The sequence below is a fragment of the Podarcis pityusensis genome (assembly GCF_964106645.2).
Source record: "Podarcis pityusensis genome assembly, chromosome: 17".
Classification (NCBI taxonomy): Eukaryota; Metazoa; Chordata; class Lepidosauria; order Squamata; family Lacertidae; genus Podarcis; species Podarcis pityusensis.
This window is the reverse complement of record NC_138042.1, coordinates 939,674-961,804: the sequence shown is the minus strand read 5'-3', so window position 1 is coordinate 961,804 and position 22,131 is coordinate 939,674. Positions and strand designations below refer to the sequence as shown.

General features: G+C 48.2%; 1 protein-coding gene and 2 long non-coding RNA genes across 8 annotated transcripts in view; 2 read left to right on the top strand and 1 right to left on the bottom strand.

Annotated features, from left to right (window-relative positions):
* Positions 1–15,634, bottom strand: part of CDK16 (cyclin dependent kinase 16) — a 60,772-nt gene extending 45,138 nt beyond the window's left edge. For all 4 annotated transcript variants that reach the window (XM_080988470.1, XM_080988471.1, XM_080988469.1 and 1 more), the window contains exon 1: positions 15,478–15,634. The gene's annotated coding sequence lies outside the window, so the exon portion shown is untranslated. The remainder of the gene's footprint in view (positions 1–15,477) is intronic.
* LOC308467101 overlaps positions 1–22,131 on the top strand; it is a 175,658-nt gene that overhangs the window by 34,934 nt on the left and 118,593 nt on the right. The gene's annotated exons all lie outside the window — the stretch shown is intronic.
* LOC308467097 overlaps positions 15,799–22,131 on the top strand; it is a 31,293-nt gene continuing 24,960 nt past the window's right edge. For 2 of the 3 annotated variants that reach the window (XR_013981130.1, XR_013981131.1), the window contains exon 1: positions 15,799–16,864. This is a non-coding gene — a long non-coding RNA (uncharacterized lncRNA). The remainder of the gene's footprint in view (positions 16,865–22,131) is intronic. The other variant, XR_013981129.1, reaches the window with a different exon arrangement.

Here is a 22,131-nt window from a genome sequence, read left to right as displayed (position 1 = left end):
TGAGTGCCGGCAGCTCCTGTCCCTGCCTCTCACCTTCTGGCCCAGGGTGGGGCCTGCCCAGGAGATCTCAGAACAGAGCAGAGTTCTTTTTAAAATGTTTTTTAAAATTTCTTTTTACCTTTTTAAATTATTTTTGGTGGGGGAGATGGGATGGTTGTTCAGTTGGATTTGGGAATTTGTTTTAATTTTGGTATGGTTGTAATTTTTACAGTTTTTGTTTCTTGTTTTATTGTGTTGTTTTGTTTTTATATAGGTTTTATTTTGTTTTAAGGGGAGGAGTCAGGGCTGCCTGGGAGTCGGTCCCAGCCAACAAAATGGCTGGGGCAGGTTCCGGGGGGGGGGGGAATGCACTGGGACAACCGATCTCAGTGATCACAGGTAGGAGGAGGAGTACGCTAAGACCAGACCATGTCATTTCCAAGGAGGCAGGTTTAGTCATTATTTGATGACTATCCCTGCCTCCAGGTCTGGCCTTGTCCAGCCGGATACTGGAATCAGCAAGGGATACCCACACGACCTGAAGGTGCTGCTGTGCAATGCCAGGTCAATGATTCATAAGACCACTGCCATCCATGACTTGATCATGGATGGATGACTTGACCTGGCATGTGTAACACTTGGTTGGATGAAGCAGATGGGCCTGTTCTTGCTACTGCGTGCCCACCAGGTTTCTCTTACACACAGCAACCCAGGCCTTGTGGGCGGGGGGGGGGGGGTTGCAGTGATTTTTAGGAAGTCATTAGTTTGCACCAGGCGTCCTATTGGGAAGACCCAGTTCACTGAGTGCATGTTCTGGAAGTTGGGCAATAGGTGTACCAACCTCCCGGCTGCGCCAAGGATTCCCTGCCTGAGCTGCTTCAGGTCGTGGTGGATGTTCTCCTGGAGACACCTAGTTTGGTTGTCCTAGGGGATTTTAACATCCATGCCAACACGACCTTACAAGGGGCTGCTCGGGACTTCGTGGAAAGCATGGCCTCCATGGGGCTGTCCCTGAATAAGTCTGGCCCAACTCATAGCCGCGGACATGCCTTGGACCTGGTGTTCACCTCTATGGATGTTGGTGATCTGACACTAAGTAAAAGTGAAACTAAAGAAGTGCCATGGTCAGATCACTTCCTGGTGCAACTGGATTTCTCCGCGACCCATCCCCTCTGCAGTGAGGTGGGGCCGATTCAGATGATCCGCCCCCACCACTTAATGGATCCAAATGGTTTCCAAAGAGTGGTAGGGGATGTTTTATCCCATGTTGATGGCCTTTCAGCTGATTCCCTGGTGGCCCGCTGGAATGCGGAGTTAACCAGGGTTATTGACTGTTTGGCTCCGAAGCGCCCTCTCCAATTGCATGGAGCCCAGACAGCCCCATGGTTTTCCACGGATCTGAGGGCAATGAAACAATCGCTGAGACGGCTAGAGCGCTGGTGGCGGGTAACTCATTCTGAAGCTGACCGGACACGGGTTAGAGCTCGATATCGAGCCTACCAAGTGGCAATAGCTACGGCGAAGAAGACTTTCTTCACTGCCTCTATTGCATATGCAGAAAACAGCAGCAGGAGACTCTTTCAGATGGTTTGCACTTTAACGGAACCAAATGCTCCATCGGGGTCCAGTACGGGCCACATGATCTCCTGCAATGATTTTGCAAAGTTTTTTGCAGATAAAGTCACTCACATTCAGGAAGAGGAAGACTCCACCGGGGGAGCAGAGCCGGGGTGGGAGAGTGCTAGAGTCCTGTCTAGTCAAGTTGCATGGGATCAATTCCAATCTGTTACTTCTGAGGATGTGGACAGGCTGCTTGGACGAGTGAAACCACCTGTCTCCTTGATCCTTGCCCATCCTGGCTTATAAAAGCTAGCTGGGAAGGGCTGAGCGATGGGCTTCGCGGGGTTGTGTATGCTTCTCTCTGTGAGGGAGCCTTCCCAGACCTGCTGAAAGAGGCGGTCATTAAACCGCTTCTTAAAAAAACAACTCTAGACCCGGCCTATATGGCCAACTATCACCCACTCTCAAATCTTCCATTCTTGGGCAAGGTGACTGAGCTAGTGGTTGCTGAACAACTCCAGGCACGCCTGGAAGAAGCGGACCATTTGGATCCCTTCCAGTCAGGATTCAGGCCTCATCATGGGACTGAAACTGCCTTGGTCGCGCTGGTCGATGATCTCCGGAGGCGGGCTAGGGACAAAGGTGAAAGCTGTTTCCTAGTTCTGCTGGATCTCTCAGCAGCTTTTGACACCATCGACCATAACATCCTTCTGGACCGTCTAGAGAGACTGGGAGCTGGGGGCACTGTTATACAGTGGTTCTGCTCCTAACTCCTGGGCTGCGTTCAGAAAGTGGTGTTAAGGGATGAGTGTTCAGACCCCTGGGCTCTCACTTGTGGGGTGCCTCAGGGTTCTGTCCTCTCCCCTATGCTTTTTAACATCTACATGCAGCCGCTGGGAGAGATCATCAGGGGGGTTGGGTTGGGTGTTCATCAATATGCAGATGATACCCTGCTCTACCTCTCTTTCAAATCGGAACCAGTGAAGGCGGTGAAGGTCCTGTGTGAGTGTCTGGAGGCAGTTGGAGGATGGATGGCAGCTAACAGATTGAAGTTGAATCCTAACAAAACAGAAGTACTGATTTTGGGGGACAGGAGGCGGGCAGGTGTGGAGAATTCCCTGGTCCTGAATGGGGTAACTGTGCCCCTGAAGGACCAGGTGCACAGCCTGGGAGTCATTTTGGACTCACAGCTGTCCATGGACGCGCAAGTCAATTCTGTGTCCAGGGTGGCTGTCTACCAGCTCCATCTGGTATGCAGGCTGAGACCCTACCTGCCCACGGACTGTCTCGCCAGAGTGGTGCATGCTCTAGTTATCTCCCGCTTGGACTACTGCAATGTGCTCTACGTGGGGCTACCTTTGAAGGTGACTCGGAAACTACAACTAATCCAGAATGCGGCAGCTAGACTGGTGACTGGGGGCGGCCGCCGAGACCACATAACACTGGTCTTGAAAGACCTACATTGGCTCCCAGTACGTTTCCGAGCTGGTGTTGACCTTTAAAGCCCTAAATGGCCTCGGCCCAGTATACCTGAAGGAGCGTCTCCACCCCCATCGTTCTGCCCGGACGCTGAGGTCCAGTGCCGAGGGCCTTCTGGTGGTTCCCTCATTGTGAGAAGCAAAGCTACATGGAACCACGCAGAGGGCCTTCTTGGTAGTGGCACCCGCCATGTGGAACACCCTCCCATCTGAAGGCAGCCCTCTTTAGGGAAGCTTTTAATGTTTAACTGATTACTGTATTTTAAAACTTGATTGGAAGCCGCCCAGCCAGATGGGTGGGGTATAAATAATAAATTATTATTATTATTATTATTATTTTATAGTTAAAGTTAAACCATTCTAAGGTGACGGCACCGGTAATTATCATGTTAAGGTTTGGTAAAAGGAAACTCTAAAGTTAAATCATATTTTATTCTTCCAACAGAACATGTACATGTTATAGGACAAGTCAAAAAATACAATTGGCATGTTAAGGTTTGATACAAGTAAATTCAGTAATACGCTATCTTGTGCTTCTAATGGCTCTAACACTTAATAACTGTTTTGGTGACTAAAACACAGCTTGATAAACAAAACCATATGCATACATATAAAAAAGAAGCCATTAACATTAAATATGTTATCATTATATGATAATATATTTCAGTATGTCAATCTCTGGTAAATGGCACCTTGTACCATTGAATGGCACTGCAAAAACCAGTTACTGGCAGTAAATAAAAATATGGAAATATCAACTGTTTAAATCAAGGGCACCTCAAATGCTCTTTCGTATAATAGGTACTTTAAGTGTATAAAGCATTAAAGCTACTTTCTGGGGGGGAAATCACACTGTATGGCCAAAGGGTACAGAATTGGTAAAAATAAGGGCACACCAAAATAGAAACAAAAGGCTATTACATATAATTGAAATACATATAAATTCATATGTTCATCAAATTAAATGAATAGCATTTTTAAAAATAAAAATAAAATGTTTTCTGTAGCTCACATTTCAGAACTGCCAATGGTGAATGACACAATGTCCAGTAATGTAACTGGATCAAAAAAAATCATGATTCATTACTTACACTGGCAATATCACAGTTTGACTTGTTATTTACTAGATTTTTTTTAATATGGGTTGTAAAACTGGTTCTTACATTAGAATTTACAGTTTGTGGAGAATATTCTCCGGAGAATTTTCTCACCTCACATCACTAGGCACGGCTTCCCTCTCATTTTAGGGAGCACCAAGGACCCTTTGAGATTTAACCTGGGACCATGTACAGGCTCAGCAAAAAAGAGTTCGGGTTTCTAGGCAACACTGATTTTAATCTGCTTGGGAAATGTGCTTTTTGGATGGACCACAGAACTGAAAACATTGGGGCAGATACCCATATGCAGCTGCCCAATACTATGCCACAGGGCTTTTTTCAGCTGGAGCTTACCGAAGCGCAGGCCCAGCACCTGGCAGGTGGGCACCATGGCCGTCCCGGGAGAACGAGGGAGGAGCTCATGGTGGCTCCAGAACCCTTTTTTCTAGAAAAATAGGACTGCTGCATCAGACTATTGGTCCATATGGTGCAGTATTATCTATTCTGATTGGCTGCAGCTCTCCAGGGTTTCAGCCGGGGGGTTTTCTCCCAATCCTGCCATGAGATACCAGGGTTTATTATTATTTATTCCATTCACATCCCATCCTTCCTCCTGAAGGCGCCCAGGGAAGCAAACATATCAATAATAAAATCATTTTTAAAACTCTAAAATAGTTATCTCAGGATTGCCAGGAACAGCCTCTTTCAGGCACCAAAAACCTAGGTAAGCAGGAATGTTGAAGAGAAAGAGACAGACACCTCACCAGAGAGGGCATTCCACAAATGGAGTCACCAGCAGGAAGGCCCTGTCGCAGGTCATCACCGACCCGGCAGCTGCTAGTGGTAGCACCAGCAACAAGGCCTTGCCTGCCAGTTGTGGGGTCCAAGAGGCCCAAGATTGGGGAAGGTGCTCTTTTAGGACGGAACAGAGAACCTTCTGAATGTGAAGCATGTGATACAACACTGAGCTTTCCGCAGCCCCCCTACAATGATTATTATTTTAACACATGTCTATTCCACCTTTCAGCCAAGTTGGGTTTCCAAAATGGTTCAGGGATACGAGGGACATCCTGGCTTGTGGAGCAGTCCCTGACGGCCCCTGGCTGTTGGCACTAACAGTGCAGCCTCTTCCAACCAGAGGGAGCAGCAAACGGAGGTGCAGCTGCGTTCAGGGCTTGACAGATGGCAGAAGATGCCAACCCACAGAAACAGCCCTTCTGCTGATCTGCACAGCCTAAGAGAAATGGCTCAACATTCTGGTAGAGCTGGAAAAATTTCAGGCACCTAATAATCCAGGAACATCCTGGAAATGAGATACGGATGCCTAGGAATTTCTCTTTTACGTCTTAAAATATGCAAAAGAAGGGAGCAAAGTCATCTAGCGGCACTTTTTATATTCAATATTCATTTTTCAAAACTAGCTCCTGATGACCCATCCTCTTCTCCCAAATACTCTTTTGCAATCTAGCTTGAGAAAAAAAAACTAGAACCCATGGAAAAGTTGCACAAATTGGGGCTCACTCAGTTCTTCACAGCTTCCTTTTCTATGGGATAAAGCAAGCAGTTGTAAGGTGAAGGCACAGTTGCGGGGGGGGGCGGCAAGCATTCTTCTCACTCCAGATACTAAGGGCACCAGGGGACAGTTTAGCCTCCACCCCCAAGAGAACATACAACCCCCCTCCACTTAAGTGAAAGACTTCCACTTCCTTGTATAAGAAAAATGAAAGGACAGCACTTGGAGACTTAACATTGGGGGGGTGCAGATACAGAGATCTCACAGGCACTGGCGGAGGAAGAGGAATGCGGGGGGAGCACACCACCCCCGGCAGCGCAATCCCGGTGGGGTGCCATCATGGCTGTGCCCCCACCCGCACTGGGCACCACGCCCCCATAGGTGTGCCACGCCCCCGGGACACCAGCCCTGCCTGCTCTCCCCCCCCCCTTGTGCCAGAGCATGACGCTCCACTACTGCTCACAGGGGTGAGAAGCGCCCCTCCTCAAGGCAGATTCACCAGCACACACACACAAAAACAGGGCTGGTTTTTCTCCTATGAGGGGAGTGTGGACTTAAAGCTAAAGTTGTATTCCTGGGGAAAAAATAAACCTGGCTGTCTGGCTGTCTCCATCTATCATAATATGCGCGCACACACCTCTTTATCCCCCCCCCTCTCTCTCTCTCTCTCACACACACACACATACACACACAAAGAGAGCTTTTCATTCACCATACAGAATACCAATTAATTCAAGATTGTGGGTTACTGACAACTTCTACAGTATTCTTTAGTGTGAAAAGCATGGTATTTATTTCATCCTCACACAAAAAAACCAGCAAGGTTTTGCATTGTATTTCCCAATCTACAAAAAAAAGTAGGACCAAGACTACCAGGGGTCACCCAGAATTCATATGTCTCCTTCAAACCTGTGGCCATATATTTTGTTGAAGTAGTGAGGGTGAGCTTTTATGTAACAAACTACTCTCCAAACTGCATGTTTTGCCTTTCATGTTTATTTAGAAAATAATAAAAACATTTTTAAAAAGTAGAAGCCAGACCGAGAGGCAGCATCCAGACTGTAAATGGAGGAGCCTAGATTTGAACTTGGGTTTCTTGTTTATTAATTCCTACAATCTGTGTGCCACTTAATCCCAATTGCCTCTAAGCAGCGTACAGGAAATGCAATACAGTAAGACGGAAAAGGAGGTAAAGCTACAAAATCAGAATTCAATGAAAAAGCCTACTGTAATAAAAAAAAGTATTCGTTCAACAGGGAGGGGGCTTGTGTGACCTCCAGTGGAGGGAGCCCCACAAAACTGGGTGCAGAATACTGCATGCATGGCTCCTTGTGGATCTGAGTCATTCGTCCAAGCCATGGGGGCCACTAACCGTAAGGCCTCAGTGATGGAGCAGGCAGCCCCTGACGTATCCTAGCATTCCCCAGGGCAAGGCACATAGAAGGAATATCCAGCCACCATCAGTATTTTTATGGGGTGGGGGAAGTGAAAAGTTGGTGGGGATTTTCACTCCCAACCAGTATTTTTCTAGCAGTGGTGGCCTCTTGTCACCAGCTGAGGCTTCCTCTCCTCCCCTTTATTTCTGCTTCCCCATTTGCCTGCACTGGGTGAACCCATGTTACTGACCAGATGGTGATTCAGGGAGTGAGTCAAAGATTGCCACCCCTTGCCAGCATGAGGAATCCTCATTCGCCTCACCCTGGATTAAGGGATCATATGCACAATTGCTAGATTCTCTCTGGAAGGTAGGGCTCACGATGCCATAGAGGGAAGACGTGGTTCCACTTACAAGTGTAGGAAGAACTCAGCTTCTACTGAGCCAGACCACTGGTCTATCCAGCTCCGTTCTTTCTACACGGACTGGCAGCTCCTCTCCAGGATTTCAGGCAGAGGTCTCTCCCAGCCCCACCTGGAGATGCCAGAGACTGAACCCAGGATCTTCTGCATGCCAAGCAGATGTTCTGCCACTCAGCTTTGGTCCTTCCTCTGCTTCAGGGACACTTTCCAAGGAGAGACTAAGGCTGAAGGTCAGGACCCCCCAAATCCCCCTGAAGTGGAATAGCAGGTCTAATCCACACCCAGCACTCCTCCTTCCCCACTCCCAGCCTTTCTGCCTCAGAGTTAGCAAGAGAGGAGCCACGTTGCTTTCCACGACCACAGAAAGAGAGAGAGCAACTTGCAAGTGACACAAGGAAGGTAAACTGGGGGGGGGGGGGCACTCCAAATGGTCCTTTTCCCAGGCCCTAAAAGGGAAGCTGCAGAAAGAAAACTAAAGTATCCATTAGCCTCTGCTGTACCCAAATAGCAAGATGACAGCCAGAACCCAGCACTTGTTTTGCTGATTTGCTTACGGAAGAGCCATGTACAAAGCACCCCATGTACATCCTGGAATGCTTGGCTCTTGCAGGCAGCAGCTGCTGTCTCAGCTTGAGATAAGCACCTCTAAATACTGGTAGTGAGATTGGGCTCCAGAGACCAGCTTGTGGTCTGGAGATTGGCAGTGATCTCTGGATCACTCCCACCCCTTCCTGCCCTCCAGCCCACAGAGAGAGGGAAAGGATTAAGAGCCAGAGGTTTCTTTGATGTTGCCCTCGGATGCTGAAGAAGCAATCCACTTTTCATATTCCGTTTTAGAGCAGGAGCTTGCCTCTTCAACAGTGCCAAACTTTAAAGACACCCCAACCCTCTTAGCCCTCACTGCTGAATGCACGTCTCATCCTGTGGAGCCTGTGGTTGGAGCATGTGTGCCTACAGCTCAGCACCAGATCCCCAATCAACTCTGGGGAAGGGTCTTCTCATATCTGGGCAAGATGGAGGCAAGACAGCATATTAAGGCATCTCAGGGTCCCTCAGCCCTAACTGAGGGGCAGGATAGAACTTCATGGGGATGGAGGCTTTTATGCAGCTGAAGCCAGGAGGAAGGCATCCTTTAGGATATTCTCCTATCAAGGCTCAGCAGATGACTCAATCAGGACTTGAATTAGAAAGGCTCCACCATGGATGGGCCACTCATCCTTGGGGTCAGCTGCCTGGGCTGCACAGGTCTTAGTTAAGCTTCAATACATCTGCATCCCAAGCCCATGAAGAGACATGGCACAAAGAATTGGCCTGTGAAATAGCTCTCCTTTTTTATTTTGGTTCTCTTGGCTGCTTTGGCAATGTGGGGCTATTGGGCTATCCTTGTCGAGACTCAGATGGCTCTAAGCACGCCTTCCAGTTGTCAAGACTTTTGTTTAAAGAAACAACCATGAAATGAATCAGCACTGTTGAAATATCTGGTAGTTTGAGCAATTGGTCACCCATCTCTAAATCTAGAAAGCTTCTGAATAACTCAGCCAGGGTAAATAACAATCTAAGTAGTAACATCACTGTCAGAACTTGCAGCATGGCACTGGAAGAGTCTCAGAAGATAAACTTTGGTTTTTAGGTAGCCCTGGTGCATTTGGTAACTAGACCCTCTCAGGGACATGAAGATATCCGCTCATGTTCAGTATGGATGGAGCAATCACTTGCCCCAAGGACTCTATTTCACTCTGACAAAAAATAGACCGCTCTATCACTGTATCTTGAGTCTGTATTCCTAGATCCTATGCAAGACAATGGCCAGCATTTTCACTGATGTATTATCAATTAAGACGGGGGAGGGGGACATGTGGCCTTTCAAATGTTGATGGATTCCCATCGGCCCCAAGCAGAGTGGGCAATGGGCAATGATGGGAGTTACAGTCCACTCCAGCAATACCTGGAAGGCCACCAGGTCCCCATGCCTGTAGGACATGGGTAGGAACACTAAGGCCCGGGGGCCGGATGCGGCCCAGTCGCCTTCTAAATCCGGCCCGCAGACGGTCCGGGTATCAACATGTTTTTAAATGAGTACAATGTGTGCTTTTATTTAAAATGCATCTCTGGGTTATTTGTGGGGCACAGGAATTCATCCCCTCCCCCCAAAAAATAATCTGGCCCCCCACAAGGTCTGAGGGACAGTGGACTGGCCCCCTGCTGAAAAGGTTTGCTGACTCCTGCTGTAAGATGTCATTCATTTTATGTCTCCAAGGAGCAGTGTTAGAAAACAGAAATATAAGCTAATTTCCAAAAGGCACCTTGAACATGGGTTATGGTCGCCACAATGGAATGTCTATGTGCTCTTTTTTCGCAGTGGGGTTATGTTGTTGTTGTTGTTGTTGTTAAGCTGTTAAGAGGCATTCAACCCTGCTCAGACTTCCAACCTGAGATCCCCTCAGAGGAGAGCAAGAGGAACAGGAACTACCAGCAGATCTGCACCTTACCAGTAACCCTGAAGAACCAGTGGATCTGGGTATCCCTGCCCTTGGACTGGAGGTCCGCTCACCAGCTGCCTCGGTTTCCCCCCTTCATTTTCTCAAGAGCCACAGCAGCAGAGACAGCGAGTCAGGAAAGAGAGCCTTTTGGGCTGAACTCCGTACTGTGTGACCAGCAGTGGCATACAGACAAGTGATCTTGGTGACGGCTCTTCAACTGGATACCTGCCTTTCGATGTGACTGAAGCCCAAGCCTGTCTACTTTCTGCAAGAAGTGCAGAGCTCTTCTCTCAGCAGATGTTTAGTAGTCGGCATAAAGCAATGGCATCTTTAAAAACAACAGGGCATTGCTCGTATCACGCATGTGCGATTTAACAGTTTTAATGCACCCCGAGCACATGGACAAAGTAAGGTGGAAGCTGCACCAAGATAAAATTTATTGAGTCTTCTCCTCCTATCTGCTTTCTGGTCAAAGGACAGATCAGAGAACACAAACTACTCATGCACACAAGCCAGATCTGGTCTCCAGAGACCCAATTTTAATCCTTGGTCTTGCTTTTTAAGTCTGTTAACAGCTCCACTTCTAACAAAAAGCAAGAAAGAGTCCCCACCTGTATTATATTTATTTCACTATTACATTGCCAGCTCATGCTCATTCTGGGATGGCAACAGAGGACAGGATAAGTTTCTTGAAGGGATCATTGCAAGATGCATATTCATTCCACAGTTTCTCTTCCTCCATCCCCAGTCAAAAATCAAGGACATACCTGAAAGGCTCCCTCCTTCCTGACAAACCTTCCTGGGTGTCAAGCTCAGCAGAGCTGGCAGTTCTACCACCCTTTCTCTGTGGCAGCCCCTAAGGTGTGGCATTCCCTCCCCACAGAGGTCCACTGGGTGCCTTCACTGTATAGTTTGCATCCTATGCTGAAGAAGCGCCTCTTTACCCTGTCCTTGGACATGTGTGATATAGATTTTCAGGACTCACCCTCCTATGATTATTATTTGTTTTAAACTCTTTTGAATATTATTTTTAAGTTACTGCAACCCACCCTGGGATCAAATAGTGAAGGGTGGGTCAGAAACCAAATAAATAAAAATAAACTAATAATGTCACCCCTGTGCCTGGGAAGTGATGTCAAGCACACTGCAGCATCTGACTACCTATGTCCAGAGAATATAGGGAGCCCAGGCTCTCAATGATGCATCCGATGGCTTCCAAGCTGGGGCCATATTCATTTTGTGCCATGTAGGGCCCCAAATCCACTGTTACTCCAAAATAAACACTGAATGGCAAAAGGATCATGTGGCTTTGAAGCAGCCAAGAGCAGTCATGGGGAAGCAAAAGTCAGTATATGCAACAAAGATTTTCTTAAAATCAGGACTGTTTGGGCTCAAAAGAAAGGTAAGATTATTCATCACAATTCTGTGCCAAGAAAAACCAGCATATGGTATGGAAATTAAGCCACTTTGCCTATAGTTGCTAATTTAACATAATTTATTCCCCTAGCCAGGGGGTGGGTCAAGAAGCTACATAAGGACACTGAAACTCCTCCTTCCCAGGCCCATCTTCCCTATTTGGAGATTTTATTTATTATTACATTGTTCAAGCCTTTTTTTTTCAGACAGTGGGACCCAAAATGGGGGCAGACTAATGAAAGCTGAAACTACCAGGATCCTAAGCTTAGTGTTTGTGTGAGCTTGTGGGATACCCAGGGCCCCTTCCTGGACACAGAAAGGGAAGCCAGGAAGATCAAGAGCCAAAACAGCCCAGAATGTGCTTCACAACTGTACAAACTACAGCACAATCCTAACCAAGTTTACTCAGATGTAAGTCCCAATTAGTTTAATACTGCAGTACATGTGAAAAGGATCTAGGAGTCTTGGCTGACCACAAACTTGACATGAGCCAACAGTGTGACGCGGCAGCTAAAAAAGCCAATGCAATTCTGGGCTGCATCAATAGGAGTATAGCATCTAGATCAAGGGAAGTAATAGTGCCACTGTATTCTGCTCTGGTCAGACCTCACCTGGAGTACTGTGTCCAGTTCTGGGCACCACAGTTCAAGAAGGACACTGACAAACTGGAACGTGTCCAGAGGAGGGCAACCAAAATGGTCAAAGGCCTGGAAACGATGCCTTATGAGGAACGGCTAAGGGAGCTGGGCATGTTTAGCCTGGAGAAGAGGAGGTTAAGGGGTGATATGATAGCCATGTTCAAATATATAAAAGGATGTCACATAGAGGAGGGAGAAAGGTTGTTTTCTGCTGCTCCAGAGAAGCGGACACGGAGCAATGGATCCAAACTACAAGAAAGAAGATTCCACCTAAACATTAGGAAGAACTTCCTGACAGTAAGAGCTGTTTGACAGTGGAATTTGCTGCCAAGGAGTGTGGTGGAGTCTCCTTCTTTGGAGGTCTTTAAGCAGAGGCTTGACAACCATATGTCAGGAGTGCTCTGATGGTGTTTCCTGCTTGGCAGGGGGTTGGACTCGATGGCCCTTGCGGTCTCTTCCAACTCTATGATTCTATGATTCTATGCTTACTGTCAAGTATGTGCACACAAGGACTGCAGCCTTACAGTGCAATTCTAGACACATCTACTCAGATGTAAGCAACATTAACTTCAGTAGGACATGCTCCCAAGTAAATGTGTATAGGACTGCAGTTTAGTGACCGTGACCACCACATGACACTCACAATGCAGTTAAAGAATAGCAAGGGGGTTCTAATTCTTATGAACGGCAGGGGTTCTAATCTAGGTTAGCAACTGAGGGCGTGCTACCAGGCCAGGGGGTGGAAAGATTACTCCAGGTTTGTTAACACAGAGTACAATCTGATAGGCAATACAAGTTTAAAAGTTCAAAATCCACTCACTAGGTAGCCTTGGGAAAGAGACTTATTTATTCACCATCCACACAGTGGGGAAATTCTCAAAAGATCACTGCAGAGGTGAATGAGAAACATCATCACACACTTGAGACCCCCCGGGTGTAGGGCAGTATATAATTCCAATAATAATAATAATAATAATAATAATTTTAGAGTTATAGAAATAGCATAGCATGATGAGCCAGGATATTAAATATTGGATATGGGAATGCAAGAGCCAGGACAAAACCCACACTCAACTGTGAAGTTCACCAAGTTGCCTTGCATTCAGCAGAGCCCAGACCATTGTCCTTGCTGGCAAAGGCAGATGGGAGTTGAAATCCAAAATATCTGGAGGGCAACAAATATTCACATTGGAGAAGACTCATCTTATGAACAAATCAGAAGAGAATAATAAAATACTCTGGTGTACAGAGCTACAGAAGTAACAATTTCTTTTCTCTGTGGGTTTCTTGTTTGTCTCTTCCTCTGAAATATACAAGTTGCCTTGCCTCTCTGCTTTTGGGAGCACATTTTGGGCACTTCACCTGATCTCTGCCTGTGCTGTATTGTGATCTAGCTTGTATGGGTTCAGTTGGGGTTGGAAGTAGGTTTGTCCTGACTGGGGGCAAGGAGAGGGACTAAATGGCTTTTTAGACCCATTCTGATTCTATTTTCAGTGGGTTCAGCAGTGAGGCAAACCAAGCTAAACAGCAACTATACCTGAAAGACCAGATAAGAGCCATCTAAAGAATGGAGAATCTTTTTTCTAGTGGGTTAGGATCTAAGAAGACATCCATAAAATGTAAAAACTCAGAGGGAGGGAGAAAAACTAGCATCCTTTCACCAGTTGCAGCCACTCTGCTTTTCTTCCTTCTCCAAACCAGCTCAGCAGCTAAGATGTTGTCATTGCAGCTCTCACTGCAGAACCCTGTGCGAGACCTGGCACCGGTGCCAAGTCCACGGAGTGCCAAAAGCTGGTCACCAGGCCCAAGTTGGCAGGGAAATAAAAAAGGAGCAGTAGAAAGGAGCACCTTAGCATGGATGCAAGCACCCATGTGTTTGGGGGAAGGTGGGTGCTCCCAATAAGTATGCCTGACACACACCTTCCTCACAAGAGAGCAGGCAAAAGGTTGGCAAGCAAATCCGGACAAGCCACCAAGCACAGTAGCTGCTAAGCTGTCAGCTCCAGGCGAGCGCAGCAGAGGGTCAGGAAGGGAATGGCAGCCTTCTGGGGAACTCCTGGTTACAAGCATGGAGGAAAACGGAAAGGGGGGGAAACGAGAAAACCAGCCCCCCTCCCAGGGGCCTCTGCACCAAACATCTCCAGGGCTAATACTGCCAGCAGCTGCCCCAAAAGCCAATCCTTTCCCACATAAGCCTGATCCCTGCCAACCTCACAGCATCATCACAGGACCCATTTGCCTACCAGTGCATCATTAGTCGCACACAGACGCAGCGTAGTGTGAAGTGGGGAGGAGATGGAAGCGCCCCCCATGACATCATCAGGCTCACGAAGAGGTCGGTCTTCAAGTAGAAGGTGAGCAAAGGAACTTCCTCCCACCCGGAGCAGCTGGAATTCCTGAACAGAGAGCTAAGAATCCCCTACGGAGACTCCCTGTGGTTTCTCCTCCTGCAGTCTCTCTTCTGCACCCTATTTCCTAGCCGTGGTGCCCTGAGAACATGCTGAATCCGGGAGCATCCCCCATCCACCTCTTAAAGGCCAGGAGGGGAACACCACCTGCCCTCCAATTTGGACGTAAGGGGGTGTGGGAAGGAGAAGAGGAAAACTTGGTCACTTGCACAAAGAAATGGCTCAAGCCAAGTAGCAGAGAAGCAACAAATCCTACAAGAGATACGCCTCCTTACATTTCCAGGTCCACAGTCAGAGTGAGGGAAGCAATTGCAAGCCAAGGGAATCTAGTGACAAGAGTCAACGTGAAAGCAAAGATCACCCAGCAAGTCCAAACAGAAAGAAACCACTCGTCCCTGACTCATGAGCCATGAGGCAAACGAGAAGCGCCTCCTCAAAGTCCCCCCAAAGGTCCTTGCGAGGTCAGAGCCAGGCAAAAGCCTTGGGCCAGAAGGAAGACCAGACCGGGGTGGGGAGCCTCCAGGGCACGGCAGTCAACGGGGAGTGGTAGGACTCAGTAGAGGAAAAGACTGCAACACCAACGGGGAAGGAAGGTGCAGATGCTCAGAACTTCAGAACAATCCACCTCCAGCCCCTGATTTAAGCAGCAAGGAGTTTAGCCCAGTGGCAGAAGGGGCGAACCTCCCAGCTGAAGAGTATGGATCTCTGGGGGAAGATTAAGAAGGCGCCCCTAATTCATGCATCTCCCTGAAGTCCGACGGGGAAAGGATCTGCTTCAACCCTACTGAGGAGGGGCTAAGAAATACTGGGCGCAGTACTCGCGGGGGGGTGTAAGGAGAGAATTCAAGGAGATCAATGTGAAGCCTCCTTCAGTCTGATGGCAGAGATCGGCATCAGGGATTAAAGAAGCCGAACAGATCTCTTGGGGGTGCGGGGCGGAATTAATGCCAGAGGAAAATTACAGGAGAGGTCAGAGCAGAAAGGGCCGAATGGCTTGAAAGCGAGCGCTCTACCCCAAGGCAGCAGAGCTGGTCCCTCGGGAGACAGACTCCTAACAAGGGGTCAAAGGTCACGCTGGTGCCCCCCCCCCCGCCCGACCCGCGTTTCTTACCTTGGCGGCGGCTACTGCGGTGGCGAGTCCCAGTAGTCCTCGGCCATGGCCGCCGGCCCGGGCCGCTTCTGGACTGGGCACCCCTCAGCCGCCCATGGCCGCCCCCCGCCCCGAGCCCGGGATCGCGCGGCTCCGCCCTCCCAGCTGCGCAGAACCACCCCCGGCCCGGCCGCCTCCCGCCCTGCGACTGGCCCGCGCCAACCCCGGGCAGGGCTTCGCTCGCGCCGCCCCTCGGGGCGTACCATTTCCCGGCCCAGGGCGGCGAGCAGCTGCGTCCTCGCCAGCGCCTCCCCATAATTCACGACCAAAGAAGGTGGGAGAAAGAAGACACCCGTCCCCGGGAAAAGCCGAGATTTATTTGTCTGGGAGAGAGCCGTCAAGAGCCTCCCCCCTCTGTATTTGATGTGGTAGAATCCCAGCCTGACCATTTCTGACGTGTGTGAGGGGGGAATTCTCCCCCGACAAGAACTCGCTCTGTCTCCCCCACATTTCACCGAGTTCTGATTATTCCAAGGCACCCGAGACGGGAGTTAACTGGCATCTCTTCAGACCTGAAGAGGCGCTCAGGGGCCAATTTAAAGTTGTAGTATTCCAGGCGCCTCGCCGCTTGCAAAGGTACAGTCCGCGCCGCCTTTCGCTCAGCTGCTCGCCCCCCCCCGCCCCTGACGAGGCGATATTATTTTTACTTTTCGAGGGGGGAGACGGATAGATCAGCGATTTGGTTTATCTCTTTCCGACAGCCTGTTAGTCAACGGAGAAAGAAAATCCCCGTCAACGCGCCTCTCTGGAGTCCTTGGATATGAGCCTGTGGCTTTTCTGGGCCCGCAGCTGATCCAGCTGAATCTCGGCTCGCTCCTCCTTCCCTAAATAATAAGCTCGCCCAAGCCGCCTTAGCGCTGCAGAATGGTGGGCCGGTACCATTTTAGTAGCAGCGCTAAGAGTGTTTGGGATACAATAAATCCAGTTAAAGCAAATAAAAGCCCGCTTGATTTCGATGCCGGGCGAGAAGAAAGCCTTCATTTCTGCCCCCCCCCTCCAGCGATTCAAATGGTTTGCTCAAGCCACGAGCCGTTGGGCACGAACCGCGGAGCACGTGCTGGGGAGATTGTTGGAAAAAGGACTCCGCGAACAAATCATTTATAACGCGCACAAATCCTGTTTCAATACCAAATCCTCCCTAAAATCTTGTCAGTGAACAGGGGCGGGGGGAGGGAGAACGAGACGCTCTAAGATATTACCCCCCTCCCTTTTGGTTGACAATGGTATAGCTTTCACAGTCCTCCGGCCGTTGGCTACTACTACCTCTCAAAATAGGGGGAGCCTCAGACTGTGGCCTTGGCCTCTTTAGCAATAGGTACCTGATAGGTGGTGATGATACCTGGCTCAGGTAAACTTGTCCTTGCCCGCTATTTCTTATTCCAGCTCCAAGCTGGAGCCAAGTGGCGGTGGGCTTTGCTTTTGTTTTATCGAATTAGAATTTTACAACATGAAAGTCTGAGATCCTTTTCGGAAAAAGGCAAAAGGCGGATCTAGACGGATCCTCGTGAATTCATATGATTTTTTAATTCAAATTAAATAAAACCACCATCATACTGTAGACCATGTCTTACTCTGTAGACAGCATCAAAAAAATCATGCATCCACTATTTCATGGGGCCGCAGGGGCGCAAAAACATGGTTAAAAAATGGATCCTCATGATTTTTGCACAAGACCAGCCCAAAGTCACCATCAGATCAAACATCATGGCCATGGGCACAGCATCCACCACAAAAATCATGGATCCACGGCTTCCTGGCCATACTGTGGCCCAAAAATGTGGTTTTGAAGCATGGATCCTCATGGATCCTCACGCTTTCTTCATTGGGCCAACCCAAACTCACTGTCAAATCACATATCATAGCCAGGGGCACAGCCTACACCACAAAAAACTCGGATCCACACCTGCCTGGCCATACCGTGGCCCAAAAACGTGGTTCCGAAGCATGGATCCTCATGATTTTTGCACAAGACCAGCCCAAAGTCACCATCAGATTAAACATCATGGCCAGGGGCACAGCATCCACCACAAAAATCACGGATCCACGGCTTCCTGGCCATACTGTGGCCCAAAAACATGGTTTTGAAGCATGGATCCTCATGATTTTTGCACAAGATCAGCCCAAAGTCATCATCAGATCAAACATCATGGCCAGGGGCACAGCATCCACCACAAAAATCACGGATCCATGCACTCCTGGCCATACCGTGGCCCAAAAACGTGGTTCCGAACCACGGATCCTCATGGATCCTCACGCTTTTTGCATTGAGCTACCCTAAACTCACTGTCAAATCACACATCATGTCCAGGGGCACAGCCTGCACCACAGAAACTCAGATCCACGGTTATCTGGCAACGGCATGGCCCAAAAACGTGGTTTTGAAGCACGGATCCTCACACTTTTTGCATTGGGCCAGCCCAAACTCACTGTCAAATCACACATCATGTCCAGGGATACATCTTGCACCAAAGAAAACTAGGATCCACAGCTTCCTGGTCATAACACTGCCCAAATACGTGGTTTTGAAGCACGGATCCTCATGGATCCTCACACTTTTTGCACTGGGCCACCCTTAAATCACTGTCAAATCACACTTCATGCCATGGGACACAGCTTGCACCACAAAAAACACGAATCCACGGCTTCCTGGCCACTCCATGCCTCAAAAACGTGGTTTTGAAGCACGGATCCTCATGGATCATCACACTTTTTGCATTGGGGAACCCCAAATTCACCCTTTATTCAAATATATTGTACATAACCACAGATCTGACCACAAACATCATGGATCTACTGCCAGATGCTACCCTGGATATATTGGCCAATTTTTAGGTGGGTGTGCTGGGATGGAGGAAACGGAGTCGGCCCATTAAAAATGGGCATCCAATGGCTGGGCCAGAATAATTTCAGTTTGGTTTGCCAGCTCCCAGCTCTTCATGGAGCGCAATAGTCACCTGTAGCCGCCATCAGGAGTCCCGGTGTGATCCTGGATGCTTCTGTCTCTATGGAGGCATTGGTCACAAATGTAGCCAAACTGGAATTTTTGAATCTATGTCAGGTTAGGCTATCGGTACCATACCTGTCCCTTTCCAACCTAGCCATGGTGATCCATGCAGTAGTCACCTGCAGACTAGACTACTTTAACTTGCTGTACACCTGAGCCGGGGAGTGCAGGGTATAAATGTGATAGAGAGAGAGAGATGCAGGGCTACCCTTGAGACTGCTCCAGAAACTCCAAATGGTCTAAAATGCAGATGCATGAGTTCTTACTTGGACTTTGTGGAGAGCCCACATTCAGTTGGTTGTTCATCAGCTGGATTGGCTCCAGGTGGAGTATCGAATCAGGTTCATTGTTTTGGTGCTAAACTTTAAAGCCCTAAACAGTCTGTGACCTTTCTTATCTGTGGGAATTATCTTCCAATACACCCCCCATGAGTGTGACGCTCATCTAACAGCAACCTACTGGTGGTCCCTGGCCCAAAACCTATCCAGCTGTCCTCAACCAGAGCCAAAGCCTTTTTGGTGGAACGCTTTGTCTAATGAGACCTAATGAGGGCTCAGTGCAATCTATCTCAGTTCTCTCACTTGTCATGGTGAGTGGGCTTGCACATTCCTATGACCCTTGTGAGCGAAGCCGTTGGGAATCTCGTACTCCCAGCAGGGTCACCCAAGGTGGTAAGGTCAAAGAAAATTAAATATGCTCAGAGTCCTGTAGTGATTTCATGCTCTTTATTGCAGCTTGTAAAACAGTGATTGAATTTCCCCCCAAACCTCAGGCTTTTATATACATTATTTACACAATGAGTCCCGTCTGACTAGCTGATTCTGCTTCCCTCCTGGAGCCTGATTGGTCTTTTCCTGCAAGCCAATCAGTTCTTGCATTCTAGGATCCTACTTGCCTATTGTTCTAGGATCCAAGCTTAGTACATAACAGGGAAGGAGTTAGACAAAGAATGATCCAAGAAGTCCTCAACGGCAGAGCAGGCGGGTGATAACAAGCAGTGTGTTACAACGGCTCTGAAGGCGGATGAAGGCTGCAGCAGATAGGATCCACCAGTTTGTCGTGACTACTCATGCCATCAGAACAGAGCCCTACTGTGAAGACTGTGTGTTGGTCAGCGTGCACTAATCTACACACATAAAACAAATTCACGCACAGGCGTCTTCCAAAAACCAAACCCAACCTCCCCAAACCCTCGCCCCATGGCCATCACTAAATGGCTACGGTGGCAGGAATGTGAAGCCCCTAGTCATGAACCGACACGTGGGCGGTCAGTCGTTCTGACTCAAGGAATGAGGCAGTTGAGCAGCTCAGCAGCTGTATCCATGACTGAGCAGCCCTTTTTAGGATCCACTATGCTCACCCCGAAAAGGGGAAGGAAACGGTGCCCTAAACATAGTATGCCTCCCTTTTTCCCTGACTGGATTACCACGCCCAGGTGGAATCTCTTTTCCCATAGTTTGAATCCATTATTCTGCATCCTAGTCTCTAGAACAGCAGAAAACAAGCTTGCTCCCTCTTCAACATGACATCCCTTCAAATATTTAAACATGGCTATCATGTCACTCCTTAAACTTCTCTTCTCTAGATTCAACAAATCCAGCTCCCTAAGTCTCTCCTCATAGGGCTTGGATTCCAGACCTTTTACATTTTGGTCACCCTCCTCTGGACATGCTCCAACTTGACAATATCCTTCTTCAACTGGACACAGTATTTCAGGTGTGGTCTGACCAACCAACCAGAATAGTGTGGTAGCATTCCTTCACTTGATCTAGACACTATACTCCTATTGATGCAGCCCAGAATTGCATTGGCGTTCTTAGCTGCCACATCACACTGTTGACTCATATTCAGCTTGTGGTCGACTAAGACTCCCAGATCCCTTTCACAGGTACTGCTGTCAAGCCAAGTGTCCCCCACCTGTGCATTTCATTTTTTCTATCCAGGTGTAGTACCTTACATTTCTCCCTATTGAACTCCATATTGTTGGCTTTGGCCCAGCTCTCTAGGCTATTCAGGTCATTTTGAATTCTGACCCTGTCCTCTGGTGTATTAGCAACCCCTCCTAGTTTGCAGTCATTTGCAAATTTGATTAGCACACCCTCTATTCCATCATCCAAATCATTTATAAAAATATTGAATAGCACCAGGCCCAGGACAGAACCTTGTGGAACCCCAGTAGTCATTTTTTCCCAGGATGAAGGTGAGCCACTGATGAGCACTCTTTGGGTTCAGCCCGTCAACCAATTACAAATCCACCTAACAGTAGCTTTGTCTAGCCCACATTTTACTAGTTGTTTTGCAATAATATCATGGAGGACCTTTTCAAAGGCCTTACTGAAGTCAAGGTAAGCTGGTACAAGGGAAAGCAGGATTGTAATTACCGTAAAAATTACTGATCACTTTGGATCAGCAGTCTCAACCTAACCCGCTATGTGGGGAGAGCCACATGTTCCTTTGGAAGGCAAGTGGAAAGCAGTGTGATATACTGACAGCTGTTTTAAAAGATGTAACTGTAACTTAAAATTCAGTATCAGGAAAAAAAACAAAAATAGATGGTCCCTGTGTGGATAGTCATGTTTGCATGATGGGGCCACCTCCAGTGACCATGTGGCCTGACATAAGAGGGTTCTAAAATCAGTCCTGAAAGTAGACTGATTGAGAATGACACACACATAGCTTTTGCTCTGCCATTAACAAGGTGAGCTGAAGCAAATTCTTGCCTCCCTTTGGGCTTAGCAATATTTCCTACAGCATTCTTGTTGAAGGGCATTGGAGAGTTAGGTGAGGGTCACTTTTCTGTTTTTCCATCAAGCCCCCAGACAAGAATGCTACAGCATCAGCCCCAAACACTCAGTCTCATAACAAAAAATACTCAACGGAGTTAGGGCTGAGGGTAGGGGAAGTACAATCATGATCTTTCCAGTCCTCTGGATAGCTCAGTTGGTTAGACCATGGTGCTGATAACACCAAGGTTGCAGGTTCAATCCCTGTATGGACTAGCTGCATATTCCTGCATTGCAGGGAGTTGGACTAGATGATCCTCAGGGTCCCTTCCAACTCTACAGTGCTATGATTCTAGAAGCTGACCCTTTTGGTCATTTGGGTCATGGAGCCAAATATCTGTTTCCAAGTTTAAAGAGTCTAAACAACTAAAGAACAAGCTTGCCCTTTACATGCAAAAGCCGTGAAATTCAGCCCATTGGGCAACTGATCATGGGGCTGGGAGGAGGGAGGTAAGGACTAGCACCTTCTCTGCCCTTCACCTCCAACAGCTACACCTGAAAGTTTCATGATGGGGTTTGATTTGAGAAGCTGAATGTTTATAAAGGCACTTAGCCAATTTCTGCCACGGAAATTCTGAACAGAAACACTCTGCAGGTTCAGCCCCCAAAAGAAACTGCTCTATGGTCTCTGTGTTGGGAAATGGGAACAGATCTTGCTCCCAACCTTCCCTCCACAAATCAGTATCACTATGAGGCTGAACTGAACAGCTTGCTCAAGAGTTTTAAGAGATACATTTCTGTGGTGTAGTGGTTAAGAGCGGTGGACTCTAATCTGGTGAGCTGGGTTCGCTTCCCCGCTCCTCCACATGCAGGCTGCTGGGTGACCTT